The sequence below is a fragment of the Microtus ochrogaster genome, unplaced genomic scaffold (assembly GCF_000317375.1).
Source record: "Microtus ochrogaster isolate Prairie Vole_2 unplaced genomic scaffold, MicOch1.0 UNK5, whole genome shotgun sequence".
Taxonomy (NCBI): Eukaryota; Metazoa; Chordata; class Mammalia; order Rodentia; family Cricetidae; genus Microtus; species Microtus ochrogaster.
In genome coordinates this window covers 11,622,227-11,635,437 of record NW_004949103.1, presented here as the reverse complement: position 1 = coordinate 11,635,437, position 13,211 = coordinate 11,622,227, and positions in this window count along the sequence as shown.

Here is a 13,211-nt window from a genome sequence, read left to right as displayed (position 1 = left end):
TTTTTCAACAACTAAAAAAAAATAAACAACAACAAAAAAAGAAATAGATAACCAACTTACAGTCCACCACCACAGAGAAGACTATGAAGAAAGGAGAACCCTGGGGAGGTGAAGTAGACAAGATTTCTTTAGTAAATTGGCAGTGTAGGGGGAAGGGGAAGAGGGCAGGATAGTAGGGAGGGGAGAAAGAGAGTGGGAAGGAGAATATGAGGGATTGACAGAGAAGAAAAGCAAGAAAAGAAATACCTTGAAAGAAGGAGCCATTATAGAGTTAGCAGGAAAACAGGTACTAGAGAAATTTCCAAGAATCCACAAAGATTACTCCAGCTAAGAATATAAGCAATAGTGGAGAGGGTACCTTAACCAGCCTTCCCCTGTAATCAGATTGATGACTACTTAATTGTCATCACAGACCCTTCATCCAGTAACTGATGGACACAAATGCAGAGATCCACAATTAAGCACTGGGCCTAATGCCTAGACTATAGTCATAGACAGGGAGGAGCAATATTATGAGAAAAGGGGCCAAGACCATGGTGGGGAAACCCACAAAAACAGCTTACCCAAGCAAGTGGGAGTTCACTGACTCGAAACTGATAGCTGAGGTATGCAAAATAAGATCAAACTAGGTCATCTGAATGTGGGTGTCAATTTTGTGGTTTTGGCAGTTTATGGGACCACTAGTAGTGGAATAAATATTTATTCATAGTGAATGAATTGGTTCTTTGGAGCCTATTCCCAGTGGAGGGATACCTTGCTCAGCCTAGATACAAGGCAGTGGGAGGGCATTGGTCCTGCCTCAAGTGATGTGACAGCCTTTGTTGATTCCCCACTGGAGGCCTCACCCACTCTGAAGGAGTGAATGGGGGTGAGGTGGGGAAAAGGTGAGGGGAGCAGGGGGATGGGAGGGAGAGGGAACTCGGATTTGTATGTAAAACAAGATTTTTTTTAAAAGGAGGGGGCAGGGGAAGAAGATAGAAAATAGTTTGACTTACATTCTTCCCCAATTTTTGATTCATGGGAACAATATTTCAAGATCAATTCCCATAATACTCGTCTAGCTTCGTCCCTTGCTACTTTCGCCACATATAAAATCCTTCAACAAATTAATTCTTCAATCCTCATTATTTGTCTTATTTCTTTATATTAATCCAGTGTGTTCTATGAATTAACTATCTCCACTTGAGTGTGTTAAGTCAAGTTCTACTTTTTCTTAAGACTGTCTTAGATGAAAAAACTTTCTCTTCTCATGGTTCAGTGACAACCTCTGTCTCTTTCTCATAACTATATAGTTTATCTTAAACTACGGATGTTTAAATGTCCAATAAATTATAAATACCTTAACGGCTTCATTAATTCCTTGTTAAACCAGATATAGAGTTACACTCGTTCTAGTTTCAGTAACTGTAAGTGGGCAGCTACTGGGTGCAAGCACTGATTGTCACTGGTTTCCATAGCTAATATGTCAATCATCCTACTAGGAAATATGATTTATGACACTTGGGGTAGGAATTAGTTTAATGTACATACCTGATAGTTGTCTTCTGCTAGCAAAATTTTAGGCAAATGATTATATATACACACACACACACACACACACACACACACACACACACACACACATATATATATATATATATATGTAGCGCCACCAACATCAGATTGAAATGTTGCTTCTACATACTTTTATTGACTACATTCTTGCATCCTTCCAGTGTCTGCTTCCTAAGCATCTACTTCCTCTGAATGGAACTATTAAAGCTACTTAAATAGAGCACTTCTAAGCATCCCTGTGGCTCTAAATATTTGCAGAACTACCCTTTACCTTTCCCTGGGTAGCTTGTGTCAATTGTGTTGCAATTCTTCAAACAAGTAGATAGATTTTTAAAAAGAACTTACTGTTGAATCATCCCACAGTAATTTCCCAAAGTGCCTGGGAATAAAAAAACAGTTCATATCTAAACAATACATTGTTTTAGAGGAAATTTTGAAAACGGCATTTAGGAAAAAAAAAAAAAAACATCTGACAACAATCCCTACCAAGTCTAAATCTCTAGAAATATGTGAAAGACTATAAATTACATGAGCAGTGGTGTATGTGCATGCATGTGTCTACATGTTTTAGGTGGCAAGCACACACAGGTATGCATAAGCATGCTATACGCAAAAGTATATGCTTTAAGGAAGCAAAAAGAAGAAATGTGGTAGAAATAGAAGTAACTCAACTCAATTAAAAAAAAATAGTCTTTTCAATTCATGTGCTGAAAGACAAAGAGGTGGCAAATTTTGTGATATTTATTGCCACTGTGTTGGTGAAGTCAATACTCTGTACTTGTCAGTAGGGGCAGAGAGCAACAATGTGATAGATTATCCATGCATGTGTTTCTTTCTAACATGTCTATCACTTTGTCAGATTTTACTCACCCTAAATTTTGTTTTTGATGATGAACAAAAATCAAAAAACTAAATAAAATGAGATAAGCTTTGCTTGTTTTCACAGACACATGCTTTAAAACGTCTATCAGAATGCGACTTTTAGAGCATGCATGGCTTGGCTCCCCTCCTTTGTCAAGGGTATGTGGAAACAGCTGAAGGAATGGGGGAATGCTGTCTCATTACTTTTCACATTTCAAGGACAGGTGTCTCCTCCACCAGTTCCTAACAAGTCAAAGTGAGGTCAATAAAGGTTTCTTGGGGTAGGAGGGATTTGGTTGGCCTGGATTTGAAGGACTGGTTAAAAAGAAAAGTTTTTCTTTTTTTTTTTAAACAGTTCAGTGTTCGTGATGTGCATTTTACAAATGTCACTCTGTGGGGGAAATATTTTCCCCTCTTTTATAAATAGGACAGCAGAAGGCTGAATGTTATAAATAACCAGCCTAAGACCATTCTGTTAACAATTATGAAAAGCACAATTTGAGCCCAATAGGTCTCTCTCAAAATAGAACCGCAATGCACTTGTGCTTTGCCGTACCCTTTTTTTAATCAGTTGTGCTTTTCTGTCTAAAAAGTGATTTATTATATATATCTAATTATTTTCCTATTGTAACAATAAATACAAAATTGAAATATTTAAATTTCGCTCATAAATAAATAAGTGGAGCATCAGAAAATTTAAATATTTTATTCAGTCATTTACTAGGCATAATTCCTAGGCAAGTACTTGGCTTTCTGTTTCTAGGGACAGCTTTTCTGACAGCAGAACATTCTGTGTTTTACCAAGCCATGTTTCAAGACAAAATACTGTGCATGGTTTAAAATGTTATTCCTTCTTAAAATAAAATTAGAGTTATATATACAATTGCACTATGTAATTGTCTTAGTAAATATAAAGAATTGAAATGGGCCATTTTTCATCAACACAAAGAATCCCTGTCAATTATTCTAATGCAACATGGCTGGATAAAGAATACAGAAACTCTTCAAGTAAAATTGTACAAACACACAAAAAAACATTAATAGCTTTCCTCTGCAAAAGCAATAGAAGTCTGAACTTGTCTTTGCTTGACTAGACTGAGCCAGCATTTTAATTAAATAACTTTCACTTGACATTTAGCTAACAACTATTTCATAGATTCAAGTTCCATGCTAAACTAAGGGCCTGTCCTAGCAATGATCGAAGCAAGAGTTATAAAAAGAGTGTTTCTTATGCTATTCTCTCCGTAAGTACTCCATATTTGCCCAAATGGGGAGAAAAAAAATAGAGATGTGTTGAATAAATGAGCACCAGGATACTGAATGTTTGGGATAAAATAGTATCATGGTTCATGTGACTCTAAAGGAATGGGGACATGAGAACATCACTGGCTCATATACTTACAAATCAGTTGATCAAAACAGTGTGTCTGATGTGGGAGGCCCCTCTGTGTGCTGTGATTACCATTAATGAATAAAGAAACTGCGGTGGTCTGTTGATAGCACAGAACTTAGGTAGGCAGGGAAAACTAAACGAACTGAATAATGGGAGAAAGAGAGAGTCAGGGAGAAGCGATGGAGCCGCCAGAGTCAAACATGCTGAAACTTTGCTGGTAGGCCACGACCTCGTGGTGATGCACAGATTAATGGAGATAGGTTAAATTAAGATGAAATAGGTAGCCAATAAAGAGCTAGAGCTAATGGGCCAAGCAGTGATTTAATTAATACAGTTTCTGTGTGGTTGTATCGGTGTGTAAGCTAGCCAGGCTGCCAGGAAGAACAAGCGGCTCCTTCCCTCAACATTGGTCCATAACTAAAGCAGATACTTCCAGTGACACTCCTCTGGACCAGATACTTATGAAGGAAGGAACTAGAAACAAGAAAGAGGACAGAAGATAAGAAGATGCTATAGTGAGTCAAAGTTAGCCTCACAATGCAAATCATTCTTAAAGGTACTTTCCTATTTCCTCAAGACTGCATTCAATTGGTGAGTAACTAAAGAAACTGGTTGAGGATAATTTACATTATTTTTTATAGTTATTTTACATAGGAGTTCTCTATTGGCTTCCTTTTCTCTAAGTTTTATTGTCAGACTGAGGAACCATCTTGACATAGACTTAAATTCTTGTGGTTGTGCCTGAAACAATTCTTGTCTTCAAAATAAGTCCATCACTCTTTCTGGTCACTGAGCCTCCTGTAATAATATCACTAAAATGTAGTTGATGATACCCACTTCTTTCAGGTATCTTCCTTCATACATACATGCATCACATATTTATTGGGTATGTGTGAGGCAAGCATGGAGAGTGTTCTTTATCTGTGATTATATAGTAATCAGCAAACATACAAAATCCCTTCTTAGGGTTTTTGCTAACATTTGACTATGAATCTCTGCAGTATAGCTTTTGGCCTTAAATCCCAAAGTTTCTGCTCCTGTGACCGCCTCATTAGGAACCATGTCACTATTAGTACATCAAATCTCTCAAAATTCTTATGTTTCTCTAGACAGACATTGAAGGTTTCAGGATGCTTTCTTCAAGCATGAATTGGAGGAATGTACCACACAGGCAGTGTAGGGGATACTTGATGCTGTGCCGAATGCAGAGATGAAATTTTCACAGACCACGTGGAAATGAGTAAAGAATAATTTCTTCTGAAGGAAGATGAGTGAGAAGCAGCACTAGACATCAGCACCTTGCCACTTAGCTTTTGTCTATCTTACTTCCAAGTCATAGGGCCTCATGATGGCATACCTCCCTTTTCCTCTCTTCTGTTCTTTTATGTTCCCACATCTTACTTTAATCCCATGATCTTGTCTTGAGAGTAAAATTTTGTAGCTATTCAAAGAGAAATACATTAACAACTATTATAAAAATATTTTTCATTAAACAACAGTTAAGTTTCAAGTTAATCACAATCGATTTAACACAGCCGTGGATGAGGTGTTTAAAGTACACACTCCAGGACTTTATATGCAATAGATAGTGCAATTATAAGGCTACAATTAAAAAAACTCTTTATGAGCTAATGAAAGAGCAGTGGTTCTATTCCCAGTCATAGAGAGCATAGAAATATTGCTAAGATGCCAGGCACATATTTGTATGTTGGCCTAGAAATACCTCAGAATGTTGGAATGAGGGTGTCCATCTACATTTCAAAAACAGGACTGAAGAGCCATCCATATGTATAAATCATAAACCCAGACAATACCTACAGTATTAATCTGAAACCATGGAGTGATCCTCTGACTCAACCCTACTTTCCCACTACCAGTAAGTCATCTTACACAACTGTGAGTTGAGAGAAATTTACTTTTCAACAAGGTCAAATGTGTAGTTTCTGCTTAGTTTAACCTAAAGTATTCTTCAATCCCAGCCCAGCAATGAGATCCATGATAAGGGAGAAGATTACAGTTCAGATGGAAGACAATGAAAAATGAAACAGAATCTAGACATTTTAGCTAAAGTATTCAGGATAGATGTATCACACATGTGAGAGAATTTTAAAGTTAATCTCCTCCCGGATGAAGTGCGATGTGTGCTTCCCAAAGCATCTGGCACATTCAGTTGTCATCAAGGTGAACTCATTAAAAAGCAAAACAGTCCCCAGGGCAAGAGACTCTTTGCATGAATTAGGTGTGATGAATGAAATACACATATGAGAAATATCTATCATACAGCATAGAAATATGGAGTTGCTGCAGAATGGAGCAACTCCCTCAAACTAAATGTAATAATCTATGGTTCTGTGTCTATGGCCTATCGAAAAAACATCTGGCCATGGGAAAAACAGCAGTCCAGAGGTGAATACCTGCTAAGTCCTCCCCTGGCTACCAAATGATTGAGCAAACAGCAATCTAAAAACCAGTCCCCAAAGAACTGTGTTTTCTTCAGAAGGACTGATCAAAGCACAATTGGTAGCCAACTGACTGTCCCAACAACCCAAAATATCCACCCCCATAAATTCAAAGACTGGGACTCTTTTCCTACTATGATTTTAATTTGATTATTTCTTTTTCATTCGGTTTTGTCAAAAGGTCTTCTGAGAAGATGATCCTGTAATTTTAAGAACTTTCAAGTTAAGGCAATAGGAATTTTGACAAGTAACACATCTCTTCCTCCCCTATAGGAAAGATTATTCTAGTCCTCTGTGCCCCAGCCTAAAGTCTCAGTTTCTCATATTCTCAATACCAAATTCAAATATCCTGGATAATGAAAAAAACTGTCAGAAAATAGCTAATTTTGATTGTGCTATGTTTTAAAGATGTCTATTTTCTGTGAAATAAAATATTAAAACTTGAACATAAAGATATCCACTGTGCTCCTGAATTCCTCTTTCAGATAAACCCACAAAAATATGATTATTATTCATCCATATAAAGATAGACTTTACTCTAAGTTTCAGCTCCACAAGTAATCATGTATTATGTTCCAGACACTACACCTAGCTATGCAAACAAATACCCCTAAAACATAAATATTGTTCGCTCCAAAGACTTACAGACCAGGAATCTCAAATAACGGATTGGATTTTCATATACATATCTAGATGATAGTAGCCATGCATGTACAATGAGGCAATAATCCCATGTACGAGATGTACACTCTTAAATTAATAGCCTCCCAAAGGCCGCACCTCTGACTACCATCACATTGAAGGTTAAGGATTTTAACATTGGAATTAGGGGGATGTAGAAGTTCCATTACACTGAAATCTTCCCTTAATCCACACTGAGTCTTTCCCTTTCTTCCCTGAGCACCAACAAATCTTTCATCTAAGCCTGCGTTATACATGAATGCCTATTCTGTGGCCTTTTCTGTTTATTGCTCAGATTTCAACATGGGTTCCCCAGCAAGGGAGCTTGGTATGGATAAACTTAAGATGTCTAAGATGAAAGCTCAAATTGCTGCTGTTTTAGTTAGTCTTCACCCTAATTCCACTCTCCACCATTGCCTTTCCTCAGGAGCAATTGCTCTGTGGATAGTTTTTAATGATGGCTGAATACTGTTATCTTTACCTTTATGTTGAACTTTCTGTATTTCTGGGATATTATTGCTTTAATTCTGATCTTCTCCATGGATGTATTATTTTTGATTCTATTCTCAGCACAAGCCTACAACACACAATTGATATAGACAAAGATAAACAAACAAACATACCCACATATTTTATTACTTACCTTTTTCTCCCAACACAAGTAAGCATGCCTACATTATGGTAGCTATGAAAATGCTATACATAGATATAATAACACAGGTAGTAATTATTAAGTTATCCTTTCCTGAAAAAAAATGTTAACTTAGGTAGAATATTCAAAAAGACAATCCAAAACTGGAGCTGTCTGGAACTAGCACATATACATATGCACATATATGCAATGTTTTTTGATCAAATACATGTGGCAGTTGTCTTAGTTGGAGTTTCTATTAATGTGAAGTGACACCATGGTCATGGCAACTCTCAGAAAGGAAAACATGTAATTAGAGTGGGAGGCTTACAGTTTCAGAGGTTTAGTCCATTATCATCATGGTGGAACATCACATCATCAGTGTGCAAACAGACATGGTGCTGGAGTAGCTGAGAAATCTACATCTTGATCCACAGACAGCAGGAGGTGAATTGAGTCCCACATTGGGCATAGCTTGAGCATGTGACCCCAAAGGCCTCCTCCCACAGGGACATACTTTCTGCAACAAGGCCATACCTACTTCAATAAGGCCATTCCTACTCCAATAAGGCCACATCTACTAATAGTGCCACTCACTATAGGCTAAGCACTTGAATACAGGCGTCTGTGGGGGCCATATCTATTAACCCACTCTAGCAGTTTTTGCTTCATTCTAACTCCACCCAGATCCTTCCAAACCACATCCTCCTCCAAATTTTATCTCTTTCCATTTTCAACTACTGAGTACAATTGATGTAGTAAAATTATGCATGGGCATCAGATTATCCACTGGGAGTATGAGGAACCTACCGGGAGGTATAGAAGTATGAATCCTATGGGCAATCAACTAACCAAGAAAACCAACGAAATAATTTAACACCTACTTCCAAGGACAGAAACTCATATATCTAGCATTCTTAACTTCACTATTTATAGATGTGCAATTTCTGGGCACGTTTTCTTCCTCATGCATGAAGGCTGTAAAGTATTGTCTGTTTTCTATATTGCCTATGCACCAAGCTAAAAATATTCATAAATCACTCGATTTTCCCCCTTGTCTTCCACATATTCTTTTTTATTTTTTTTTATTGATTTTTATTAAGCTCTACAGTTTTCTGTGCACTCCTCCCTGCCTGTCCTGTTCAACCCTCTCCCATGGTCCTCATGCTCCCAATTTATTCAGGAGATCTTGTCTTTTTCTATTTCCCATGTAGATTAGATCCATGTATGTCTCGCTTAGGGTCCTCAGTTTTGTTTAGGTTTTCTGCAATTGTGACTTGTAGGCTGGTTTTCTTTGCTTTATGTTTGAAAATCACTTATGAGTGAGTACATATGATAATTGTCTTTCTGGGTCTGGGTTACCTCACTCAAAATGATGTTTTCTAGCTCCATCCATTTGCCTGCAAATTTCAAGATATCATTTTTTTTTCTGCTGTGTAGCAATTCATTGTGTAAATGCACTATATTTTCCTTATCCATTCTTTGGTCAAGGGACATTTAGGTTATTTCCAGGTGCTGGCTATGACAAACAACCCTGCTATGAACAGATGAACACATGTCCTTGTGGTACAATTGAGCATCCTTTGGATATATATCCAAAAGTGGTATTGCTAGGTCTTGAGGAAATTTGTTTCCTAATTTTCTGAGAAATCGCTATACTGATATCCAAAGGGGCTGAACCAGCTTGCATTCCCACTAGAAATGGAGGAGTATTCCCTTTACCTCACAATCCACAATCTCTCCACTATAAGTTGCTATCTGTATTTTTGATCTTGGACATTCTTACAGGTGTAAGATGTAATCTCAGAGTTGTTTTGATTTGCATTTCTCTGATGACTAAGGATGTTGAGCATTTCCTTAAGTGTCTTTCAGCCATTTTAGATTCCTCTGTTAAGAGTTCTCTGTTTAGGTCTGTACTCCATTTTTTTAATTGGATCATTTGTTCTTATGATGACCAATTTCTTGAGTTCTTTGTATATTTTGGAGATCAGACCTCTGTCTGATGCCTCCATATATTCTTTTGGGACTCCTGAGTACATGTATATAAGCCACAGAAGAAACTCTAGTTCAACTAGCTAGCATTAAAGTGCATGTTGCCAGCTCATGAACTATAACTCTGCTTTTGTGTTTCATCACAGATGTGCTGTCCCCAACTTGGCATAGAAGGCTGTAGGCCTTACTTAACTTTTAGACTTCATAAGTGCGACAACACTTGTTGGCATCTAAATCTCAGATAAAGAATATCTCTTAAAGAAATGATGTCCTAAGAACTCAAACAGCATGAAATCATCAAATTGCATGAGATCAGTAGTCTTTCTCCAGAATCCCAAGTGTTTGGTTGGGATGTTAACACCGGAACTTGCCATGTACCTATACTAGGTCCCTGTCCATTATTTGTGTCCTATGCCATAAAACCTATGAGTTATACAATACAACAACAAATCTTGTTGTTGCATGCCTAAGCCTGTGTAGTATTTGCCACTGTTCCAGGCTGCACTCAAATGATATATGTTGTCCTATCTTCCTTGCTAGGACAACATCAGAAAATAAATAAATGCCAAAATATCCTCTATATATTCTTCTCTGAGCTGTTAGCCTCAGCCTGACTTGGCCTGTAGATATTCCTCCTCAGTCTTTCTCCTTCACGTTCTATTCTCTCTGTATTTTCTTATTCTCTTCTCTCTAACTTAATTAAAATCCCCTCTTTTTATGAAGACATCAGACTTATTAAAGAAGGATCCACTCTAATGGTTCTATTTTCTACTGGGATCTCTCTGTAGAAAACCATATTTTTAAATAAAGTCATATTTTGTAGTATTGGAAGTATAATGTATATTTTTTGAGGTGGGGAGAAAACTCAAATCAACCCTGAAGACACAAAATATGCAACCACTTGTCCTTTGTTATGGAAATAATATTCAGATAATCACCTGTCCACTCCAAAGCTCGTGAAGAGGAACAGAAGTCCTCAGAACAACAGCAACTTGCTAAGCATGCAAGAGCCAACTTGAGGAAGATCTTCCTTCTTCCAGCAAGCCTAAAGATTAGAGAGTCCCAGTGTACAGATGACAGCAAGCGTTGCAGACATATTAAACACTAAGATACCATCGGCTCATCTGTATCAAAATTCACAGATACCATGAGAAGAAACAAAATTTTGTTTTACTTAACCTACTATTTTTAGATGGTTGTTTTTATAGTGTAAAACAATAAATAAAACTAGGGTTTTGTTTATTTGTTTGTTTGTTTGGTTGGTTGGTTGGTTGGTTTTGTTTTTGAGTTTCTGTTGTTTGTTTGTTTTTCCTGCAGTTGTTATTTTTTGAGACAGCATTTCTCTGTTTAGCCTTGGCTATCCTGAAACTTGCTTTGTAGACTTGGATGGCCTCTAACTCACACTTCTACCTGCTTCTGCCTTCTGAGAGACAGTTAAAGGTATGTGATACCACTGCCCAGCTAAAACCTAATTTTTACTTCAAAAGCTCCCACAAGTGGAAAGTTACTTATTTTTCTATTTTATTGATCATTCTGTTGATACCATTTTCTGACTTTCTTTGATTAACATTTGATAACATTTTCAGAGTTTTTCATACAAGAATCCTTTCTCAAATAGACATTATATACATATACATATATATATGAATACAAGTGTGTATATGATAACACATATTCAGACATTCACCTAGCTCTTTTGTCAACCTCCTTTGTATGTTTACTTACAAACTTGGTAATGCTAGGTTGTTTGCAAATATATTTGGTAATAATCATATTTATTTATTTTTCTGCATATATTTATGTACACTGTGTACAGAAACTACAAAGGCCAAAAGAATGTATCAAGATCCCCTGGAAACAAATTTGAATGAGGTTGTGAGCTGCCGTGTGGGTACAGAAACAGAACCCAGGTCTTCTGCATGAGCAGTAAGTACTGTCAGCCTCCTTGCCATCTCTTCAGACTACATTTGATAATATTTTAAGCAACACATTGAAAGTGGGATAGAGTATTTTGAGCACATCAGGAGGGAGAATGTACTCTATTGGCAAAAGTATGCATGAATGAATCATGATCTTAGAGTACTTGCATTTAAAAAACTATTTGAGCATATTTTGCAATTTAATTAGAAAGAAAAAGGGGGAAACTAAAAATTTTCTGAAAATGAAAGAAATGAGAGATTTGCCACAATTTATGATATATTAAGAAAAAAACAGAATTAAAATAGTTTTAATGTGTTCATATGTAAACATATCAGTGCATTCTGAAATAAATCCACATATAGAATCAAATGCATATGATGATTTAATATATGATAAACTTGGCATTTCAAGTCAAAGAGAAATTGTGAACTCTTTAATAAATTGTATATGAGATAATGGATTGCCATCTGGCAGAAAATATAGTAAAATCAGATTTCTTGCTTTGCACCAAAATGAATTCTGTATTAATCAAAGTTTTTGCAAAGAAACATAAAGAAATAAAGAAAAAATAAGGCTTGTAGTAAAGACATTTTTAGGGGTTTCTAAAATGCAGAAGCTATAAAAATGCAATAATCACATACATAAAACAAAATGTGCTTACAAAAAACCACAATAAAATAAAATTGAAAGAAAAATGACAAAGTCTGAATGGAGATTTCCAACTTATACCACAAATAAAGTGCTAGTTTCTTTTCAATCAAGGAAATAAAACAGCATCCCCATAGACAACATGGCTGTTGGCTATAAGCCCACTATATTCACAGAAAAATATTCAAAATGCCTCCTGACCAACTAAATCAAGAATACATTAATTTCACTCACAGTAAAAAAAAAACTGAAGCTATAATAAAACAAAATCTGCTTTTTTAGAAAGAAATCTGCTATATTTGGGGGAATAAAATAAAAATGTATTTTAAACAGGTACAGGGGATTTGAACTCAGGTCCTTAACTTGCAGAACAGGTATACTGAGCCAGTCCTATGCCTCCACTTTAACCCAGATTACACTTCTGTGCACACACAGTATACTACATGAACAGTCTAGTACATGTGCAATATATTACATGTAAAGCAGTCTAGATGTAAAACGGAAAATATAGAAGAATATTTGTTGGCTCCTTCTGTAGTCTTATGATAGTTGAAGGACAATAAGAAATAAACAAAAGTCAAACAACAGAGGGCTGAGTAAGTCAATCATGATCAACAAGACTAGCCCAAATGGAAGGACTAGAATGAAGCCTGGTCATTTTGTGGTAATGTTGATGAACATCAAGTTATTAAATAAAATAATCTAGACATAAGGAGACAAATCTTCTGTGGTATTATTCATAGAGGAGTCTCAAATGACAGACCTCATAGAAGCAAAAAGCAAAATATTAGTTACCGAAGGCTGAGGAGAGTAAGGGATGGAGAAGGTGCAGAAGAAGGGTGAGTTCAAGGATACAAAGTCAAAACCAGAGAAAATGAGTCATTTCTCGGGTTCTAACAAACAGAAGGATGATAGTCATGAATAATGTTGTATCACATAATTCAAAATAAATGTAAGTTAAAGTTTTGAATGTCTTAATCACAAATAAATAAAATTCTTGAGTCCACCCATGTTTTTGTCTGTTAATGAGACTAAGAACTGCAAGGTGGGAAACCACAATTTGTCTAATGTT